The sequence below is a fragment of the Heterocephalus glaber genome, unplaced genomic scaffold (assembly GCF_053883595.1).
Source record: "Heterocephalus glaber isolate CG9 unplaced genomic scaffold, H.glaber_assembly_v1.0 deba00001509, whole genome shotgun sequence".
Lineage (NCBI taxonomy): Eukaryota > Metazoa > Chordata > Mammalia > Rodentia > Bathyergidae > Heterocephalus > Heterocephalus glaber.
This window is the reverse complement of record NW_028258325.1, coordinates 51,074,323-51,097,799: the sequence shown is the minus strand read 5'-3', so window position 1 is coordinate 51,097,799 and position 23,477 is coordinate 51,074,323. Positions and strand designations below refer to the sequence as shown.

Here is a 23,477-nt window from a genome sequence, read left to right as displayed (position 1 = left end):
CTTTTTTTCAAATGTACAATTAGTTTGTAGACATGTTTTTAAAAGGAAAAGTTATGAATTCAATACTTATGTATGGTAATAGACATTATTTTTGTTAGTGAGCAAGCAAATATTCTAACATATAAATTTAGAAAAATTTTATTCAATGCCATGAGATGCAATTTAAGAGTAGATTTTGTCCCCATTTAATCTATTAGAATGACAATTCTCTTTCTACACCTGATTTGGCAGAATCCTGCCAAAGCTTTCTAACAATATACATTTCAACTATTTTATAAAATACATAATTATAATCTCATCTAGGAGAAACTATATATATAGCAAATTTTTTCACGTTTGTGAGCTCTAACCAACCCTCAAAAGAAAACCTTAGGTATTAAAATCCAACTGGAGACATATCTGCAGATGTTCTTCCAAGAATGCAAAAATATTTCTAGAGGAGCCTTACTGACACAGAGACAATCACAGGGACATAGGACAAACCAACCTCTGGGCTCTTAATCTGTTATTCATTAAAAGCATGATTTATGTTTTCTTCTGAGGAAAGGAAAAATTAAAAGTAGTTTTTACATTGCGCATGGTGGCACATGCCTGTAAGCCCAGCACTCTGTGAGGCTAAGTCAGGCAGATCACAAGTTCAACCCCAGCACAGGAGACTTATGGAGACTGAACTAAAATAAAAATTTTTTAAAGGGATGAGAATATAACTCAGTGCAAAGGCCCTGGCTTCAATCCATATTATTTGGTGGAAAAAAAGTCATGCTAAAATATTATGATTATCCACTTGGGCTATGGACGCCCAGCAAGTAACTAAAAGTTGAACAAAGCTTGACACCTTGCTTTTGTGACACTTTGGGTCAAATTTCTTCTCAGAGAAACAAAATTAGGACTAAGATAATGATCAGCTAGATAGCAGCCCACCACAGCACCAGACAAAACTTGTCCTTTTCGCTCCACCTCTTCTGACCTCTGCCCCATCAGTTTCTCAAACTGAAATCCTTTCCCTGTTTTCTCTTACTTTCCTTTGTTACAGGGGCCTGACTGGACTTCACCAGAGCTGTGTTCCCCTTCACTTTCTCTTTCTTTTCAAATAATGCTTTTCCTAGTAAATCTGTGCTAGAATCCTCAGTTTTAATTTCAATGATATCTGAAGGAAGAACCCATGCTAATCAAGGAGATTATTTTACAGGGACTTCTAGACCTGGAGGAACAGGCATACATCCATTTCCACCAGGAAAGAAAAGCTGACCTCAATCAACAGTCAGTGACAGGCTCTTTTAAGAGTGATCACTCTAGGGCTGGGAATTTAGCTCAGTGGTTTTGCTGCCTGCTTTGCAAGCACAAGGACCCGAGTTCGATTGCCGGTACCAAAAAAAAAAAAAGAGTGATCACTTTGCTTGTTTCTTTCTAATTTAAAATTTAAAATTATTTTCATTTCATTTTAGGCATAACACCATTTTAAGCTTTTCTACAAGGAATTAATATCTCTATATCACACAGTAACTTTCTCGGCGTTTTCTTCCTGTATATACCAGAGGGAGAGAGACAATTTATAAGTTCTTAGGGTAGATCTTGTTCTTACTACATGCCCTAAAAATATGTATTCAAATTCTAGATAGAGGAATAAGTTATATAATAAAAAGTATTTTTAAAAGCATCATTTGCAAATGAAATTATATTTGGAAAGATGTTTTGGCAATACTAAGATCAGCAAACTATAAAAAATTAAAAGTTAATGTAAGACTACAACAACATATCCAGAATAAATACACCACCATACAATCCCATATAAATGGCATTCTTCAATACAATTAAAATAGCTTTTAATTTAGCACATTCTTAGCATATCATAATGTATATTTTATAATAGTTTACCTATATCCCAAACAAAAGAACACTAAATAAAGCAAACTCCTATTGGTTCATAATTATAAAAATTAAAAATTTCAGTGCTCAAAATATGACCCACAGCTCATTATGACTATGTGATACAACTTTATATCTAGTTTATAATGCAGAACCCAATTCTATCATACCACTGACATTATAGATGTCACAATGAGACTTTTTAATTTACCTTACAAGAGTCCAGAGAAAATTATTTTTTAGTAAACATTTTCATGTACTTACAATTTTGATACAAAAATGTCACGTTTATCAGTGGTACAAAGGCAGCTTTGTAAGTCTAGAGTGCTATATGCACCTTGCTTCATTTCCTCAAAGTAGAAGAAATAAATCTCATCATTTTACTACTCTGTAGACTATTTATCACAATGGTGAGAAGTTCACCCATTAATGGAATGCAGGTTCTTCCACTGTGCCAGCAACCCCATCATCAGAGCCTTCCAAAACAGAAACTTCTCTAACTTTGATCTAACAAATGTATGTTTTTGCAAGCTAGATGTGACAGTTTTATTTTCAATGAAGTTTAGCCTGTACACTTTTTCAATCAATATTAACTATATAAAAAGAATATAATACATGCAATTTGTAGGTAAAATTATGGAATAGGTAAATTCACCTCAGTTCTGTATGTAAGCATATATTTAAAACCTAAAATCAAACTTGAATAAATATAATAGAAAGAGAATTTTACTAATTTAAGTGATATTTTAAATTTTTCTGTCAACTGTAACCATTTATTTGAACCAATGCTTCCACAGTTCATCTTGGTCTTTGGCATTAGCCAGCCAGCCAAAGTTTTGTATTTCAAAGACACATTAAAACTTTAATTATCAATAAAATTCCAACTAACTTTCTTTATGGTACCTAATTTTTAAGAGAAAGATATAAATCACAAGAAAATACAGAATCAATTACTGTTCTTAAAAACACTATTACCAGAAAAGTCCTTGACCCAGGAGACACGTAACCCACCATTATACTAGAAACTTCATATTTCAAAAGAAATTAACCTCAGGGAGCCTGAAAGCCTAAATCAGAGAGGATAAATCAGTTTTATTGCAGGCTACTTACAATTTGAAGTGCCGAGACATTTTTAAATATTTGTAATAGAACTGAAAAACTGAGGTGACTACTAAATACTTTATAAATTTCCAGTTCCTTTCCATCATCATATTTGAATATAAATCCAATTTATGGATGATTTTGAAATAGCTGCATTCTTTATAGTGGCCCAGGCTCACCTGCACTTTTGTTTTAATATTTCATCAAAATATAATTTGTTTTCAAGTCAGCGTACAGTGGTCATGCAAAATAGAAATAGAAGCCATTAATAAACCTCCAAATATTCTCATTGCTCACTATTTATTCCTGTTCTGACTTCATCTGCAAAGTATATGGAAATGCCTTTTATATTTGATTAAATTGATTATTTTATTTGGCACAAACCCTTTGCAAACAGCAAATTTTTAACAAAAAGCCTCATTATGCCACCTGTTGATTCACACAGGACAGTGGATGAATCCCATTTTTTCATAAGCAATACTATAAGTTTAAAATTTATACTATTTCATCAAATCAAGAAAGAAAAGATTTGTTTGAAATTGAATATATTACTTTAAACTTGGAAAAATTACTAAACACGGCAAGTACTTGGACACTGTATCTGTATAAGGAAATTATATCTAGCAAAAAAAACCCCTAAAATACCACTATCTATAGCTAAAGATAGCTTTATTTAAAAATGCATATTCTGGGCCAGGGATTTAGCTCAGTGTTTTCGCTGCCTGCTGCACAAGCGGAAGGATCCGAGTTCGATCCCCAGCACCAAAAAAAAAAAAAAAAAAAAGCATATTCCTCAAATTCAAAATCCCACAATGTTTAGGAATTGATTAAATAAAAAATATCAAATATCTGTATGGCAAAATTATCATAAACAAGGTTGCAAGTCTAAAGGGGAAAGCAATTTATAATCAGTGTTAAAGTATCAATCATAACATTAGGAAAACATGCTACAAATTGATCTAAGTATGGTAATAGAAAATTTATAATAAGAAAATATAAAACAAACACTACAAAAGACATGTAAAATAGTTTAACTTCATTTTTTAATAAATGTTGTGGAACAATTGTTCATAAGTTTTAGTTGTCACATAAGTCAAAGACAAATGACTGACAACTCAACATTACTGGTGTAAGCTTCAAGGATAAAAGCATTTCAGGTACTGTACTATTGAAGCAAGTACCTCTTGATACAACCTTTCTGATAGTCAAGTTGAAGAGATATGTTAAAATTCAAACTATGCACTTTTTAATCTTGAAACTCACTTATAACTGTATAATAGGGTTATAATTCAATTAGCACAAAAATATGTGCAAAAGGCTTGTTTTCTTTCCATGGCTTCCAAAAACATGTATCATTTTCATAGTCTCCATGAAGGCAGGCTCCAGTACCCCTCCCCCATGACCTTAACTGATTTGAAAATCAAGAGCAGCCTAGCCCATGCCGATAGTCTCAGGGCACTGACGGTGAACCTTCTAGAGTTTTCAATGACACAAACAACCCACTGTGGCATGTATGCCATAGCATCACCGCCATTTTAGGGTTTTCCAAAGAAAAACAACTAATAGAAGATAAATAGTAGGAGACTGGTTATGAGAATTGGCTCACATGTTGGTATATTGCTTTCTTTTCTTTTTTCTTTTTTTTTTTTTTTTTGGTATCTGGGATCGAATAAGGGACCTTGCACTTGCGAGGCAGGCAGTGGCACCACTGAGCTAAATCCCTGGCCCTGGCTCACATGTCTATGGACATCAAGAAATCCCATAAGTGGTCATTTGCTAGCTGCAAAAGTAGAAATTCTATGGTGGATTTCCAGTCTAAACCTAAAACTAAGAAGTAGGTATGCTGATGGTATAAAATGTGGTCCTATTCTGCAGAATTAAGAAGGAGGAACTCCAAAATCAGAAGGCAGAAGATGAGTGTCCCAGCTCAACAAGACAGACTTTTTACCCTTCCTTGCCATTTGGGAACTCAACAAGCTGGAAGATGCCTGCTTGCATTATTAAGGGTAATCTTCATTCAGTCTCCCCATTCAAATGCTGATCTCACATCCTCACAAAAGTACCCAGAAATAATGTTTTTCCATAAATTACATAAATTATCTCAGTCAAGTTAACATATATTAGCTACCACACAGACCAAATAATGGCTTACCACTTGGAATTTGGATATAAAAATGAAAACCGTAATCTTAACTTGAGAGGTCATGTAGGAGCAGAGGAGCAATTTTCCACACAGGCACAGATGCCAAGATGCCCAGGAGTCTTACAGAGAAGAGAACAAAACAGATGTCAGACAGAAGTGTTGGCAATCACTAATGCATGCCACATGACCCAGCTCTTCTTTGGGTGTGCCCCTAAAGCCCATGTGGTAAACTTACTTCTGCCTCACAGGCCACTACTGGAAGGTGTGAAGTCTCTAGAAGACTGGACTTAGTAGGAGGTCACGGGGTCCTTGGAGCATGCCCTGGACAGGGACTGCAGAACTCTAGTCTATTCTCTTCTTGCTTCTGGGACATAAGGCAAGCAGTTTTACTCCACCAGCACTCCTGTCATGATGTACAATGTACTGCCTCACCCAAAGCAGGCAGAACAACTAATCAGGGACTGAAATTTCCAATACTGTGAATAAAAATAAGAACTAATAGCTCCCCTCCCACTGCCAGAGATCATCCAGTTTGTATATAAGAAATATTCCCACTGACAAATGTATACAAATTTTGCCAAACCAAATCAAATAAATCAACAGCAAAATATCCTCCCTTAGATTCTGTGCCATCCCACAACAGCACTGATTGCTTCTTTTCACTGCCAGTTTCTAGACAGTCTGAATAGCAACTTCATTTTCCATTCACTTCTTCAACACATATTTTATAGTCCAAGTTTCATCTCTTTCAAAAGACTTAACAAACTTACAGATTAACAATTAAAGTGCCATTTCTCCATGTGTAGAGGAATAGTAAACTGAGGTATAACCAAAAAATACGGTGAATGTTTATTTTTTTAAAAAATGTATTACAGTGAAACAAATTACCAAAAAGTCCTCCTCATAAAATGTCCTCTTGCTTTGAACATGCTTATCCCATAATTCCAGGTGCTTTCTGAAACAGCTCTGCGAGTCCTCTTCCAAGAGAGTCTTAAGTTGTGCCATTGTGGCTGCTTCAATGGCCTGAATCAATTCGAAACATTTATCCTTCATGGTCATTTAGATTTAGAGAAAGAGCCAGAAGTCAAAAAATGCCAGATCTGGTGAGTAAGGTGGATGAGAACACCATGATGTGTTTTTACAACCTGTCTTTCCACCGGATGGCACTTGGCAGCAGTATTCACAACAATTCTGATCACTGTTCATAAAAATACAAATGAAAGAGAACTTCCAGAACTGCTTCAGAAAGTAGCAAGAATGCTCAGTTGTTGTAGTCAAGGTTTCCAAGGGAAGAGATTTAATACAAGACACATAATTTATAGGATTATTTTAGAAGTCACCCAAAAAGTCAAATGCAGAAGAGTGCAAGAGAACTGTCCACACACTAGAGACCTGAAGAATACAGCTGGGGGCCTGGATCCCATGGCAGTGTCTCACTAAAGTCCAGTTAAAGGCCTAGAGCCCAAGACAATGTTCTTCATGAGTCCAGCAAGAGGCCTAGAGCCCACGGCAATGTCTCATGCTTTTCCCTATCGAGGATCTGCACTCCAAAGGCCAGTGGTGGAAGCTGGAAAGTCTGAGCCAGCAGGGTGAAGGATCTGTGCCACCAGCCTGAGGGATCTGCACTGGAGCCAGCAAGCCATGCTCAAGGCAAAGATCACAGCTCTCCTGATGAGAACTGCAGACATTCCCAACAACAGTGAGGCCCCAAGCTTTTCCAACGACAAAGAGAACAGCTAAGTTCGCATCAGGAAAACCACTGGCGACAAGCTTCTCTAAGAAAGTCAACAGCCCCCATATTCCCCTCCAGATCTCTTTTTATGAGATCCTCAGGTGGGTCTTCCACGCCCAGAACCATGCTGCCTTGGTTCAGCTGGGCGTTTCAGGGTGACCATTAGTTAGTTAATCCACTATAGTGGGATTATATTCACGCTTTATTTAGATAACCCTTTACATTTGATCAACCTGCATTTTTAAAAAGTTTCTTCCCTATCATTTCTTCAATCACTTTCTAATTTTTAATTCTTTGTTATTTTCTTTATTTTCATTATTTATCTAAACTTCCCACATCTTACTCTGCCTCTTTTTCTTTAGTGATCTACTCCAAATATAAATGGAATTACAACTATCACCTCATGCTCAGGCATCCAAAAACCAACACTTTGAATTGACTCTCTCCTAACATGTAGATTTGTGATTTTAATCTCAGAAGAAGAGACATCTACATGGCATGTAGTTGTGCTCTGAACTCGATGGCCTTCCTGGATGTAATGACTAAAACCTGAATCCCCCACTACTCACAAGCCTGAGGCAAAGGATCACCTGAATCCAGGAGTCTGAAACCAGACTGGGCAAGAGTGAAGCCCTGTCTCAAAACAAAAACAAAAACACAACTTTACATTGGTATTCTATTCATCATCCTTAGGTGTATAATTTTTCTCTAATTGCTTTGTTCATCTTTCTATTTTTATAGCATCTGCTGGTATTTTTAGCACTAGTCTTCAACAATATTCAATAACATCAGTAATATGAAAAAAAGTTCTTGAAATAGACTAATTTCATAATAGGACTTAATTGCTTAACTATCACTCTACCAAAGTAAAAAAAAAATATTTTCAGTGGAATTCATTTTCCTTGCCTTAATTTAGATATGCTATGCAACTATGAGGTTCTATGTCATTTAATATAGTTATATTTTCAGAGGCTATTACTTTCATGTAATGAAACTTCATATATAAATGTTTCTTAGAACAAATAGGAAAAACTCACAACCACAGCAAAAATTATGTAAGTTCTAGGTTAAAAAATGCTCAATCTTCAGTTATCAAAAAGATAACTTTTTTCTAATTATAAAAGTTCTATAACTAAATAATACCATCTAAAAACAAAATACAATATTGTGAATATCTGAAGTAGCTTCTCAGAAATCTTTCATTTCTCTAAATCAAGCATTTAAAAAAAGATGGAATGGCAAAGTATTTTAGTTATAAAAATCTACAGAAACTAAAACAGAAAAAGAAAATAATAAAGTAGAGGAACACTTCAAAAGATGTATTTTTGTAACTCAACCAACAAAAAAAGGGGTAAAATAATCCAGTAAAACTCAATGTGTAGTTTATACTAGACAGAACACTTTTGAAGCACTGGATGTACATATGTTAAAAATAAAGATAATGGGGAAAGGAGGGAACCTCTAGGAATACTCTGAAATACGGCTTTATATTAGCAGATGCACCGGGTGTGCTCAGTCTGGGCAGTAGTGGCTCCTTTTCAGAATCATAGCACAGCGCAAAGTGAAGCATAGCATCTCTGCATTATTTGAAGTAAAATATATAGTTTTTTTATTGAACACCATTATTTTCAATATTAAAAGGTAGAGTGTTAGGTTTGAGCTCTAGGTAACAATTCACATGACCCTGTATCAAATAAAATTTTAAACTAAATGTATATTTACATTGTGGACCACAGTAACTCGGTTTTAACATCTGGGATAGACAACAACTACTCAAACATTAGGGGGTACATTTTCAGCACAGCATGAGTAGATTTAGCAGAGAGATCCCCGTTAATGGCAATAAGAGCTACACAGCTCAATCTTAACACATACTGTGTGGAAAATTTACCCCGAAATACCTAGCAATAGCTTCCCCAAAACAAAGAAAATTTAAAATTTCTTAACACAAATCTAGCTTTTCTGAGGTAATTATTCATCTGGTACTCTTAAACTCAGAATATAAATGGGACTCGGTAGAGCGACAAGACTTGCAACTGTAGTGGCTCTGGCGGTTGAAGCAGGATTCTAAATTTGAGGCCAGCCTTGCCAACTTAGTGAGAACCTGTATCTAAATTTAAAAAATAAAATGAAAAAGGACTGTTCATGTATCTGGGTATGAAGGCCCTGGGTTCAATCTCAAGAACTACCAAAAATCAAAAGGAAATAAATTGGTGGGGATTTTTTTCCTCATTCCTAATTCTTTCACCATGAAAGCAAAATTTTAGCTGCAAATTTTAATTTTAATAATCATGTCTCTATTCCTTGTAAAACTAACTTCATAAATATACATTTCCAAATATTTTATTGAATTTCCTTGAAATTGTTCTCTATTGGCTTAATAATGCCCTTACCAAAACACTGATTATGTTATTTTAAAGAACTATTTTAACTATATGGCATTCTGTTGACCATAAATTTCCCCCAATAATAATTTAAATAACAGACTATTAAGCCAGGGGATGTATCACAGGGGCACAAGCACCTGCCTGGTAAGCCCCAAGTCCTGAGATTGATCCCAGTACAAAAAAAGAAAAAAAAAAAAAGACTATTACGTATATGTCTGTACCTTATAGCTCAGGTTTTAAACTAATATTATCCAAAGTTTTATGTTCATAAATTTAAATCCAAGTTTGAATCTTAGAACTTCTTTTTAAAAATACAGCAAAGAGTATCATTGTTAGACAACACAATTTCTTAGATAATTCTTGATGGGATATATTCTAATTCTCAAATTTAGAATTTTTTATTCTAAATATTTTATTAGTACAGGTTTGCAATACATAACATTTACATTCCTTGTATGGAGTTGACACATGTATATAACACATTCTAATTTCTTTCTTCATCCTCTCTTCATCTCTTGGTTTCCTTCCCATTTGAGAAAGATTCATCTCGCTGCTTCCTATTGTCAATATTTTATTTTGTTCTTTTTAAAAATTTATTTATTTGGGGGGGGGATACGGAGATTGAACTCAGGACCTTGTGCTGGCAAGGCAGATGGCAGCACCACTGAGCTAAATTCCTGGCCCTATTTTGTTCTTTTTTATAATTTAGGTTTCTCATATAAGAGAAACAAAGGGATATTTATGACTGTATGTCTGGTTTATTTCACTTAAAATTATGGTCTCAAGGTGCATCCATTTTCCTACATATGACTCAAGTTTATCTTTATGGCAGAGTAGTAGTCTGTTGCATGTAAATATCACATTTTCTTTATCTATTCACCTGTTCATGGAAGTATAGGCTGCTTCCAAGAGTTTGCTGTTATGAATTGTGCTGTTATAAACATGAGCGAAAAGACCTCAAGCTCCTCCTAACTCTATATAGACGACATCTATATCTATACTAACTGTAAATACTGTACTACAGAACACAGAGAGTGAGAACTAACCACTCATGGGTAAGAAGAGCAACATAAAATCTAAGATGTCAGATTTCATTTGAGTGAAAGGAAAGATGTTAGAACTGAACATACCTGGCTTCCAGTCTCAGCTGAGAGCCCTGGCTACTTACCTGTTCAGTCATGCGCAAATGACAATTCCTTAGGTCCTAGTTTCTCTGTCACTAAACTTTTTAATTTTCTGCACAATATAATCAGTAACTTTTTGTTCACTCACTGACTCCTTTCTATTCCTATTTCACATAAACAATATAATCCTGTTTTGAAAATTAACTTTTCACAAAATAATTTATTACAATAAATATACACTACTCTCTAACTTGTTTTATATATCCATTAACAAAATAATTCTACCAGAAAATTAGCAGAAAAGAGAACAAAAGATTATCGAATTAGCTATGTATTTAAAAGGCTAGACTATAGGCTACACGAGGAGAGAACTTTTTCTATTTTGTTTACCTATTCCTCAACACCTGCAATTATTATTGGAACAGGTTCTACAAATATTTGTTTAATGCAAAAAAATGGAAAGAGAAAAGGCTACAGAACCAGTGAAAAAAATCACAATTTTCAAAGTGATTTTTCTGTTAAGTTACTAAGAAATTTCTTTCTACTTGTATTTCAAAAGTACTACTAACTTAGAATATGAGCACGTTAATATCCCAATACTGCACTATAAGATAAAAATAGTACAAAATCTGTTAGAAATTTTCCATATACTATATTGAAGCAAGACATTCAGTAATTAAAGCTGTAAAGGAAGCGTACTGAACACTTTAAAGAACTCTATTATAACTCTGATAATAAGGATATTACGAGACTTTCAGAATTTAACATTCTATTTAAAATATAGCTTAAGAGATATGCTATCCAGGTGATTAGTTAAAATGTAGCCTATCTCTATTTGTACCTACATAAATACTAAACTCACAATATTTATTATAGACAAGAATAGTGAGAGCCAAGTTGGAAAAATGCAAAAAAAAAAAAAAAGGTCACTGCTAATAAAAATCTTAAACCTAAAAAATGCAGCCATAAAAAAGGATGAAACTTTGTCATTTGCAATAATATGGATGAAACTAGAGATCATTCCATTAAGTGAAATAATGAAGGCACAGAAAGACAATGCATGATCACACTCCTACGCGACACAGAAGCTGAGAATGGGATGCTGGAGACCAGAGGCTGGGTGAGGGCAAGGACAGCTCCATCAGCGATGACTAAGTTATGGTTGGACAAGAGCAAGAAGACCTGGGACACTAATGCCCAGGAGGGTGACTATAATCAATAATGATGTACAGAATGTTCAAAAAGCAAAAAGAAAACATTTTGAATGGTTTCATCATAAAATAATGATAAATTTTTGAAGAGATAGATGTGCTTACTCTGGTTCAAGCACTATACAACGCATATATGTATGGAAACATCCCATGGTGCAGCATAAATATGTACAATTTTATGGTTTTATTTATCAGTTAAAAACAAATTTAATTTATAAAATATATAAATTTCAAATACACAATAAAATGCTCTACAGATATTTTCAAATTCAGTATCAAAAAAGTATCTTTTTTTCTTCTATTTTTTTATTGACTAGCTATGTTTTAATAAGCAAAATATTTTAATAAGCATAATATTTCATTTCCAACAACAAAAATTACAAATACAATCTATACCTAAAGTTAATTCTGTAATCTACTCTGCTTTTGCTTTTAATTTTCTAATATAAAGCATTCAAATTTAATTATAAACCTACATATTCTTAGAAATAACTTCTTCTAAAACTTCTGCCTCTTTCTTCAAATAAGAAAGACATTAGGAAAAACAGACATCTCATTCTAACACTTTTATTTTAAATTTCTGGTAATGCTTGTTTCCGTTTCCAGGAATGTATATCCAAAACTTAAAAGTATCTTTCATTTAGTAGATATATATGTATACACAGAAAATGCCACTGTGTCCCTAGATTGTGTGCTAATTTAAAACACAAGAAGTCAGTTTCCGTAGGTTATGCAAAAACTAAAGAAAAATTATGAAACAAACTGATGGTTATGTTTACCTCCATCTTTTTAACAAACTCCTATTTCTGTAATTCTCTAAAATACCTCTGCTGAAATATACAAAGAAAATAACAACAAATAATGTGATCACTTCTTGACATGTGCCAATCATTTTTCTAAGGGCTTTACAAGTATCAATTCACTTACTGGTTCATCTTATAGATGGCAAAACCCAGACAAAACAAAGTCCTATCACCTAACAGATGTGTACGGTTAGTAAGAGGAAGAATGGGGGCTGCCAATGCAGCTTCTCTGACTCTATGATGAGGCCTCAACAGTGACCACATGCTTCTTTGTCTCTGTCCATAAGCAGTGTTAAGGTTTAAATGTAGAATGTCCCTTAAAAGACTGGTATGGGGCTGGGGATTTAGCTCAGCGGTTTTGCTGCCTGCAGTGCAAGCACAAGGTCCCGAGTTTGATTCCCGGTACCAAAAAATAAAATAAAATAAAATAAAATAAAATAAAATAAAATAAAATAAAATAAAAGACTCATATGTTCAGAGGTTGGACATCTGAAAACTGATTGGATCATGGGGCTGTAATATTCATTAGGGGATTAACCCACTGAAAGTTCCAAGCATAATAAGCTATTAGGTGGGGCCTGGTTGGAAGAGGTGGGTCATGAGGGGCATGAGCTGCCAGGTTACAGCTCCTTCCTCACTCCTCTCTTTGCTCTCTGCTTCCTGGCTGCCATAACATGAGCAGCTTTCTTCCATCCACTCAAACCCTTCCACCAGGCCCTGCTGGCCTTGGAGCAAGTGTACTAAGGCCAAAAGAAACCTCTTCTCCTTTGAGTTGTGAGTGCTGGGTATTTTGTCCCTGTGACAAGAAAGCGATTAAGACAAGTAGTCAGTGTGGGATGCAGAAGAATGAACCACCGAAGATGTTTCTGTTTTAAACCTCAGAACTTGTGAATATGGCACCTTACACAGCAAAGGGAAAATGAAGTTGCAAATAGGATTAAGATCACTGGTCTGCTGATTACACAGAATTATCTCCACTGGCTCTAAAAAATGGCAAAGAATTACTAATGAAAGATATAAGTAGAACAAGAAAAAAGCCAATATGAGAAGGACCTGGCTTTCAGGATAGAGGAATTAAGCCCTAAACCAAAGAATGCAAGCAGGCTCTAGAAGCTGAAAAAAAACCAGGAAATGAATTTTCTCCTGGAGTTCCAGAGAGAATTAGCTCTGTTAGTCACTTTGGTTTCAGGCCAATGAGAACCATCTCAGGCATCTGACGTCCAGAATATCAAAATAATATGTTTGTTTTAAGTCACTACATTTACAGTAATTTGTTATAATAGCGTGACAGTTAATTTTATGTGTCAACTTGGCAAGACTACGATGACCAGTTGTTTGGCCAAACACTGTTCTAGATGTTACTGTAAAAGTATTTTTAGATGTGATCAACATTTAGGTCATTTGACTTTTAAAAAGCAAACTACTCTTCATAATATGGGTCAGCCTCATCCACTATGTTGAAAAGAATTGAATAAAAAAGACTGAAGCTTCCTGAAGAAGAAGGCATCCTACCTCTACACTGTGACTCAAAAAATTCTTCCTGGGTTTCTAGCCCTTAAATTCAAGATTGCCACATCAATTCTTACACAAACCTCCAGTCTGCTTGCCTATGCTACAGATTTTGCACCTGCAAGCCTCCATAATTATGTAAGTCAATTCTGTACAGTAAATCTCTCTCTGGTCCTTGCTCTCTATTTCACTCTCCTATTAGTTCTGTTTCTCTAGAGAAATCAACTACACAAAGCAATAAGAAAATAACACAGTCAATATCTAACTACAGCTTCAAATTTTTCAAAGTATTCTCAGGTATAATCATATATTGTATTAGTCAGTTTGGGCTGATATAACAGTATCCCTGAGACTGGGTGGCTTAACAGAAATTTATATCTCAGTCCTGGAGACTAGAAGTCCAAGATCAAGGTGCCAGGTAATTCAGTCCAGAGTACAGCCATATTCCAAGTGTATAGTTTGCCATTTTCCCAATGTCCTGATATGTCTTCTGCTCCTAATAAAAGCACTAATCCTATTGCATGTGGGGCTTCATTCACTGTTAGGACCTCATTTGACTTTTAACAACTTCTCATATGTCCCATTTCCAATAGAGTCACACTAGGATTTAGGGCTTCAATGTATGAATCTGCTAGAAGTGTAGAAGTGACACACAATTCATTCCACAGCAGAGGGGTAGTAGTTTTCAAACATATATTAGTAATGTTCATATTTAAAATTTAAGACAGATACAAGCACATTACTGTAATTACAAGGAATCAGTAATTTACTACATAATAATATACTTGATTAAATTATTTATACAGCAAACAGATTACAAACAACTTTATGAACAGTGATTCTCACTTCTGATCAAATCCCAATACAGTAGGCCACAATGAATTAGTCAGGCAAGGAGTGAACTGGGGCTTAGGCCTGTATCTGCTGATTCCAAATGCCATAAGCTTTGTGTATTTAGATCTCCTTGCCAACTATAACATTGAGGGGGAAGGAGAAGAGCACTAGACTTACACAATATGTTAAAATTCAGTTTTCAGGGATTAGCCAGACATTCTTATGCTTATCTTTGATCTAACTATAATCATGCAAATATATCCTGGGTTCTTAACAGAATAAAAGATAAAAGAAAAGTTTTAATATTTTGGGCTGATGGAGTAGTAGTACTAATGTGAAGATATTTATGAATTTATTAATGTAGTCCAACAGCTGTAAGGAGGACTGGAATCTTCTTTCCCCACAATGAGAGATGATTTTCATGAATATTCCCACAGTGGTGTATTTTCAATTTTCTAGAAATGCTATACTTCTATCTAACAAATTTTTAGAATTTGCAACAAAAAATATGACCTAGAAAAGTGTTATACTGTAGTTTTGCCTGGTTCGAAATTATAGCATTCATCAGTTGTTATCTTAGAGAAGCTAAGTAGAATCTCTAAGTTTCAGTTTTCTTTCCAGTAAAATGGCCAAAATAATAAGAGTTGCTGTAGAGATTAAGATAAAGAATGTATATAACTTGTCAAATCTCTGATGATTCTTAATGCTGAATATATGAGATTTAATTAATAATGTAAGTCACCAAAATTTCTATTATTTAAGGTATTTTAAATTCCCTAGGATGTAAAATTTGCCAAGAAAAACTACAGAAACTTTAACTGAAGGAATTTTTCACTTTTGCCATCTCTTACTGTGTCAGCAACTGGACGAAGCTGTGGTAGGTAGGCATGACAGAGTAGTAGAGCATGAGGGTGAGACTGAGCTTTGTAACTGACAGGCTCTGAATGCCACGTTGGGGGTGGCACTGTTGCACGGTAGTGCATCTTGAGCTAATTCCACTGCACAGAGTGAGAGGACTGCAGCAGTGTGTATATGTAATCCTTTTGAAAACCAGTGATGACCCAAATTCTGAAAACTGTAGTATTATTACACTACATAATGATTCAAAAACTTTTCCAAGCATTACTTCATTTGATCCTCAAAACAGTCTGGTGATAAAAGCAGAGCAAATCTTCCATTTCTGTTGCTGATGAGGTAAATGGAGCTCAGAGAATGTAAAACTTTGGCCCATTAGTAAAACTCGAGCCAAAATCCATCCCTTTATTCCAAGTGCCCAGTATTGCTTGTAATAATCTTCTTCCAAATTTGTTGAAATAGAATGAGTATTATAAAAATCATTCACTTACAAATCTTTCCCATATGGTTTCTTTTTATAATTCATAAAAATAATTACCTTCTTGAGTTTTTATACCAGGCTAAAGAAAAAATTCTTTTTGAAAGATATTTTGCTATTAAAATTGTTAGTGCGGCACAGTGGAAAGTTGATATAGACCCTGAGTATCCAGGTCAGAAGTTACAAGATTCAACTTTTGTCTTTCATTCCAAAATCAAAAATATGACTGGGAGACAAGCTACTCATCTCTCCATCAATCTACATTCACATTTCTCAATTCATTCTTACTGTGTCCTTCAAAACTGCACCAAAAACAATATACAGTGAAAAATCAATGTGTGTGTGTGTGTGTGTGTGTGTGTAACTAATACATGGAAATAAATACATTAATAGCCTTTCATGTAGGGAAACTCATTTCCAGTCCTCCTATAAACTCCTTAAGCTTGGCAGTATCTAATGAATACAGTGTAACCATGCTTTGAATTTTGACATGGTGAAAAACTATGTAAGGATCCTATTAATATTTTGGTCAAACATGTCTTATGATCCAGTATTTTTATATGGTTCTACCCCCAAAAAATCTTTTTTATCTCTTAAGTATATAAAATAATTTTACTTCTTTAGCAGTATAGGTAGCTAGGATACTACTAGACTGCCATATTCTCGCCAAGATTTAGCCCTAAAATTATATTAATGTGTTAAAAGACCATAAAATCCAGCCTCAGGAATTATCACAGAACTATTACACCATCAGAGTGATCAAAGTTTTCAGAACTCCAACATAATTTAGAAATCAATACAGTTAACCAGTTACAGTGGCAAACGCTTATAATCCCAAGAGGCTAGGGACTGGGAATTCCAGACCAACTTGGGTAATTTACAGAGACTTCATCTCAAGAACAACAACAATGAAGAAAGAAATCAATAGTGTTTTCATTTGCCCAAGTTTCAAGGTTTACTTCTCTATAATATTTTTCCAGATAACGAAGTAAAAATACCCACCAAAAGTAAGTAAGTACAGGTGAAAAGCTAAAACTTTCAAAGCCTTAAGAGAAATTCATAAGTCAATTTAAAGTTTAATTTCTATATTTTCAAAAATTAAAAATGTTGTAAAATTCTCTACATCCTTTTACACAGTTTCCAGAAATCTAAAAAGGGGAAAAGAAGTAGAGGGACATATAAGTATATATCCGTCACCTAATATGTTGGCAAAAAAGAAAGCCTCAAAAATTTAAAAATGATCCCACAGTAAATAGACTTAGAAGTATGAAATTGATTTAGACTTGAATAAAAAAATTCCAAATCATCTCCTGAATCAATCTAGTTCTTTTAATAATTCACTGCTCCAATCCTGGCAACTTAGTGTTTCCTCACCAGTAAAGCACCAATAGCCTTGTAACTGATCCCTCACCTTCTACTCTTACCCCCAACTCTCCTCCAAAGCATTGTCCAAGCACCCTGACAACACAGAGCTCTTTTAAATGCAAATCACATATGCTATTCTAACTTTTCATAATTCTCCAAAAAGATTTACAAGAGAGAAAAAAGAATCTCAATTTCTTACCCTGAGTTTTAGAAACCTACATAATTTAGACTCTTCCTATCTTTCTAACATTAACTTTTACCCTACCTGGCATGCCACATCAAATGACAGCCACAGGGACATTTCCTGCCCCTAACATAAATGGAATTTGTCCATATTTCAGGGCTGTGACACTGCTTCTCTGAGATCATCCTACGGATTATCATTTGGGTCTCATTCTAAATTTTACTTATTAATGGAGCCCCCAATCACGTCATAATCGGTCTCCTCCCAATGGAAGTAAGCCTCATGAACGCAAGGATATAATTTTGTTAACTGTTGTATCACCAATGCTTTGGTCTTGGTACAGAATAGTTTCCAATAGATACCTGATAAATACAAGAGTAACATGATACTTAAAACCCTGTAATTTTACAGGACAGAGATTCAGGAAATGGGAAGGAGAAGATAACTTAAATTATCAGTTTATAAAGTATTATTTGCTGCCTAAAAATAAGTGTCATCTTGAGGGTTCTTTATTAACTAAGACTGAAACAAGACCAAAAATGATTTTGAGGATTTTTTTTCCTTTTTGTAAAATATTTTGAGACAGGGTCTCACTATGTAGTTCAGACTGGTCTTCCACTCACTATGTAGCCTAGGCTGGCGGAGATCCTCCTGCCTCAACCTTTCGAACGCTGGGATTACAAGCATGCACCACCACACCAGGTAATTTTATGGGAATTTAGAAAACAGCTGTCAAAAGCCCTTAAAAACCACCCAAGTATGGATCCTGTTATGTCCCTAGATTCTCTTTTTGTTTGGTTCCATCTGGATATCTAGTTATCACAGTACTATTCATTAAAATGACTGTCCTGTCTACATTAAAACTGCCTTTATATTTTTGTCAATTATACACTGACTACATTTCTGAAGGTCTATTTTTTTACTCTGTCCTGTTGATACTGTTTAAAAGACTTTTAGAGCACATTTAGGTTCCCTGCAAAATGAAGAGGATGATACAGAGGCATCTCACAGATCCTCTGTCCCCCACTGTCAACATCTCCTGCTAGAGTGCAACTTTTGCTACAGCTGATGAACCTACACTGACACATCATTATCACCAAAAGGCTATAAACGTTATATGGGTTTGGGAAAATGTATAATCATATATGCACAAGGACAGTACCAGCTAGAATATTCCCACTAGTCTAACTGCTGATCTTTTGGCAAAAAGAATCTGTCCAAACTTTCATCAGTACCATGCTATCTTGATTACTACAAATTTAGAGTTACTTTTGAAGTCATGCAGCCTCTATCTTCCAACTACATTCTTTTACTTGTAAAATTTTTAACATGTTTTATGAACATTGTATGAATTTACTGGAGTGTTAACTGCAGCATAAAAAAGTTGCTTATTTACCACATAATTTATTCTTTCATAATATAAAGAAATACTACTCTTCCCAGGTCTTCTTTCAGGGAGGTTACAGAGCATGAGGAAAACTCAGGCCTTCCACTTACAGCTCCTCCTCTTCCAACTATCACACCTCAGCAACCTGAGATGTCAAATATAACAAAAAGAATAATAACAAAATAGAATCAGTTTGCTCTACAAATCACCATTTGGAGAAGAAGTGCCCAAGAAAATAACCTGGTATGTACTTGATACAAGAAAGACACAAACCTTTACAACATTAAAACCTTTATTTAAAGGAAAACATAAAAAACCACAATTTGGTTACCACAACACATCCTGTACTGTCCAGAAAACTTTAAATTCTACCCTTTTGTTTTTGTCAGCAACATTAAGAAGTCAGGAAGAGAAGCTCAGAAGATGGAAGACTTCATTTACCTAAAATTGAAATTTTGCTCTAAGTAGAATGGCTCTCTTTCTCCAGGATCAGGATATACCTTCTGATTCCCTGTCTATCAAAGCAATTCAACACTCCTCAGATAATAACTACTCATCTGAAATAGAACCATTCCACTCTTTCTAACATCTCTATGACATGAATAGTTTATTTAGGGATATTTAATTTACGAAGTCCATTAAGTACTCAGACAAGGATGATTCTATGGTCTTCAACTGATGTGGACCATGTAAACAGCAGGAGATGCAAGAAAAAGGAAAAGGAGAGGTAAGGGAAAGAGAGACAGACAGACAGCAGAGACAGAGATAGAGACTTAAAAAACACTGATCTCAGAGGACCTGGAAAAAGAGTTTTTTAGAAAGTAGTAATTGACTAAGATTGCTCATCATTTTCACATGCTATCTTTACTCCACAAAAGCCCAAAGGTTTTTGGATTTGATCTTGCAATTTCCATACACACATGACTGCCTGAGAAAACTAATAATTCTCATAAAATATTCTCTTTGAAGAGAAGGATATAATTGTGTGTCCCAATGTATTGATCATTTGACTACATCCTGGAATTCCCATGCCCTTGGCAAAACATAAAAGTTCAGAATAGTTTTTCACAGAGCAGAAGCAGGTTCTGCTTTTAAACATCTATTATAAAAAAATCAGGAAGGATAGCAAAGCTACCTGTTCTATGTCACATATCAGTACTGTGGGTACAGTCTATCAATAGTCTAACCCCTCTAGTCATCTGTAACTATGGTTACTTAATACACAAATAATATTTCAATTGTTAATCATAAAAGAATTGGTTCATTTGTTTTTTTATTATTAAGTTTTGGACAGGTAAAACAGTGTCTTCTTTCTTAAGAGCTCTCATATATGGCACATGATCTCAGAAAATGGGCAGCAAAGACTATCTGGAATGTTTTCTGAACCTCAACCTTCCCATGATTTTTTGGAATTCAACCAATGAAAGATCTTTTGACAGTACATTGCATTTATATCTATAATGTTTAAAGGTTAAACGGTGCATATACATTCTGCACACAGTTTGTGCTGTGTGCCAAGTGCCAAAAAAGTCATAACTTATATCCCCCAAATGAGTAAGTTAATTCCATATATACATAAAGTTACTTGCAATGGAGAAAAATAGATAAATTACCATAATTCCTTCTTTCCTCAATATCCTTGGCAGCAAAGCACAAAACCCCCACTGGTAAAAAGCTGCTCCATCTGCCATCCTAATGCAAGAACAGTTTGTTTTCTTGAAAAGATGATTTATGGGACAACCAAATCCTATCTTTCTTTGGGGGGGGGGGAGGGGTGGTGGTGGTAGAAGATAGTGGAAGTGAGATTTTTATAGAGAATATTCATCATTTGCAGGTCTGTTGGTGAAAGCAGGTAAAACCAATACTCTGAACAAATGAATTATCAACAATTTACCTTCCTTTCCTTTGATGCTCCTTAAAGCTTGAGGTTCTTATTCTTATATGAAAACATTACTATGCCATACATGATTCATCAACAAAGTTGTTTACATGAGCCAGGGATTTAGCCCAGTGGCACCGGCCTGCCTCGCAAGTGCAAGGTCCTGAGTTCAATCCCTGGTACCCCAAAATAAACAACAAAAAAGTTGTTCACATAAATAAGAGACTTTTTGGTATAATAAGTGATTATTGCTAAGTAGTATGTGGCAAGTATTATAAAGGAAGTAATTGTCTTGCTAATTTTCACACATAGACAATGAGCAGATAAGATGCTAGTAACATGGTAATACTCCAGAGATTACTCTGCTGCATTTTAATTGGTACAGGCTCCACGTAAGGGTGGGAAAAAACCTAAAAGTGTTTAAGTGACTTGACCTAAATCCCCACTGTACAACTGTGGCAGAGCCAAATTAGGTTCCAGATGTCCTGATCTCATATACTGAACCATACAGTAAACTAAACTGTCTCATTGACTGCAATCTAGCAGACTTACGAAAAAGTATTGGCAAATGTGACTCCTATTCTTTCTTAACATTCCCTCATGTCTGAAAAAATCAATTACAAATAAGCAGCATTTAAAATTTTACATTTTCCTAAATCAAAATAAGTTTTCAATCTCTTGAATTTTACTTTAGAGATATATAATTTGAACAAGTATTCTTTGGTGTACATTTGCAACAAAAAATGTAATTGAAGAACTTGGCAAACAAATCTATATTTTACCTTAGTGTCAATAAAAAAATAATAAAATAGATTGGCAAAGAACTATTATGTTTTTCAAGGTATTAACTCTCTTAAGTGAGACTGTAAAGTATACACCCTGAAACCAGCATGGCATAGCTGATTGTGGATATTCCTTTTTCTCTGACTTCATGGCCTTTGGAAGGGAAACCTGATGACAAAGGAATGTTCTAGACTCTTGCAGGACAAGGTATATCTTCACAATGATTATTAGGTTTTACACATGCATTTTAGTTTTTCTACTTTGACTCCATTAATTTTCTTTTCAACAGCCTCCATTTTTAACTAAAGTACAAGATTTACAGAATTTATTTTTATAATGGATTGATGCCTTACTAAGAGTTCACATTTTATTATGAATTTCAGACCCAGTTATGGTGCCAAGTTGAATTAGCACACTAACAGCCGACCGGAGTGAACAAACAGGTTAAGCTTAGTGAAGCGATCCCTGAGGAGGTCCTAAAAACATGAAAGCACAAATGCAAAAGAACTTTCAGATCAAACTGAAGCCTCCAGGTGTCTGCAAACAACAAGCATCAATTAACATGGAGGGACATCCTGTTGTACCTCCCTCTCTGCTCACTCCCATTCTTCCAGAGAAGCTCTGGTGTACTTCCACCAGCCCTTCCACCCTCAGGAGCTGTGCCAGGATAGGAGATTCTTCTCTTTCCCCATAAGTACTAGTTCCTTCCAAACAAAGGAAGAATTAATTGCTAAGAGGGAAGCTTTCAGTGTGAGTCATGATCAAACTGGGCAGAGCTGGTATGGAAATGACTACTTCTTTAGGCCCTTCTCTTTTCTCAATTGCATGGTCCTATATAACATACATGACATGTTCTTCCCAAGAAACAAGTTACTAGAATATATATTGCTCTTGTACTCTGGGTAATCTTCATTCTTCAGCTTTTCCTTCTATAGATAAGTGAGACAATTTCAGGACAATGCAGCTAGAAATTTCACTTTTTCTTTACGCCAACCTGTATTTTCCAAATTAATTTTGCCAATTCTAACAATGATAGTTTGATCTTACTTTCCCAATTGGTTCAGAAGTAAAAAAGGAAGAAAGATATGGTTATTTTCTATATTCAATTCCTGATCAATGGGATATTTTAATTCTAATTATCTAAAGGCTGAACAATGAAAATCACTCTTCACAACAACTGTCATACACCTTAACTTCACTGTAAATTGTATTTTTTCACAATATTGTTTCACATTTGTGTACAAGGTACACCCTTTGTCATCCATATTATTTTCAAACTTTTTGAAAGACTTTTATTGCTTGCATACCTTTATACTATGTTCATGTATTAGAACTAATAAAACAGTATAGTTTTCCTTCTAAACAAAAAGCACTTACTTTTGCAACAGTGAAATATAATAAATAACAAGATAATTTTATAAGCAGTCTTTAGTGTTAGAAACCTCTGGTTTAAATTATATCCACAATTTATTTGACAGGTAAAGCCACATTAATTCTGTAACAATATAATAACGTACAAATTGCAATACATATACTACACTACCTCGAAACCTAAATCTAGACGAACATTCATTTTTCCAAGGAAGATATTCAAAATTGAAGAATTATAACAAAAGTTTATCCTGTTCATTGTACACTTAGCATAAAATGGTTGAAAAAATCATCTCCAAAGTCTGCTGTTCCAAAGAAGTGATTCAAATTTTTCTAGCAAATTTTTTACAAAGACAACAGGCTAATGGTTGATAACAAAACACAAGTTGTTTGATGTTGAAAAGTTTTGTTGAGCCATACAATCTTGTCTGCAATTCAATGTTATAAATATGACCTCTGGTCATT

The 23,477-nt window shown here is 34.7% G+C and overlaps 1 protein-coding gene across 29 annotated transcripts in view; it reads right to left on the bottom strand.

Annotated features, from left to right (window-relative positions):
* Window positions 1-23,477, bottom strand: part of Adgrl3 (adhesion G protein-coupled receptor L3) — an 878,168-nt gene that overhangs the window by 741,392 nt on the left and 113,299 nt on the right. The gene's annotated exons all lie outside the window — the stretch shown is intronic.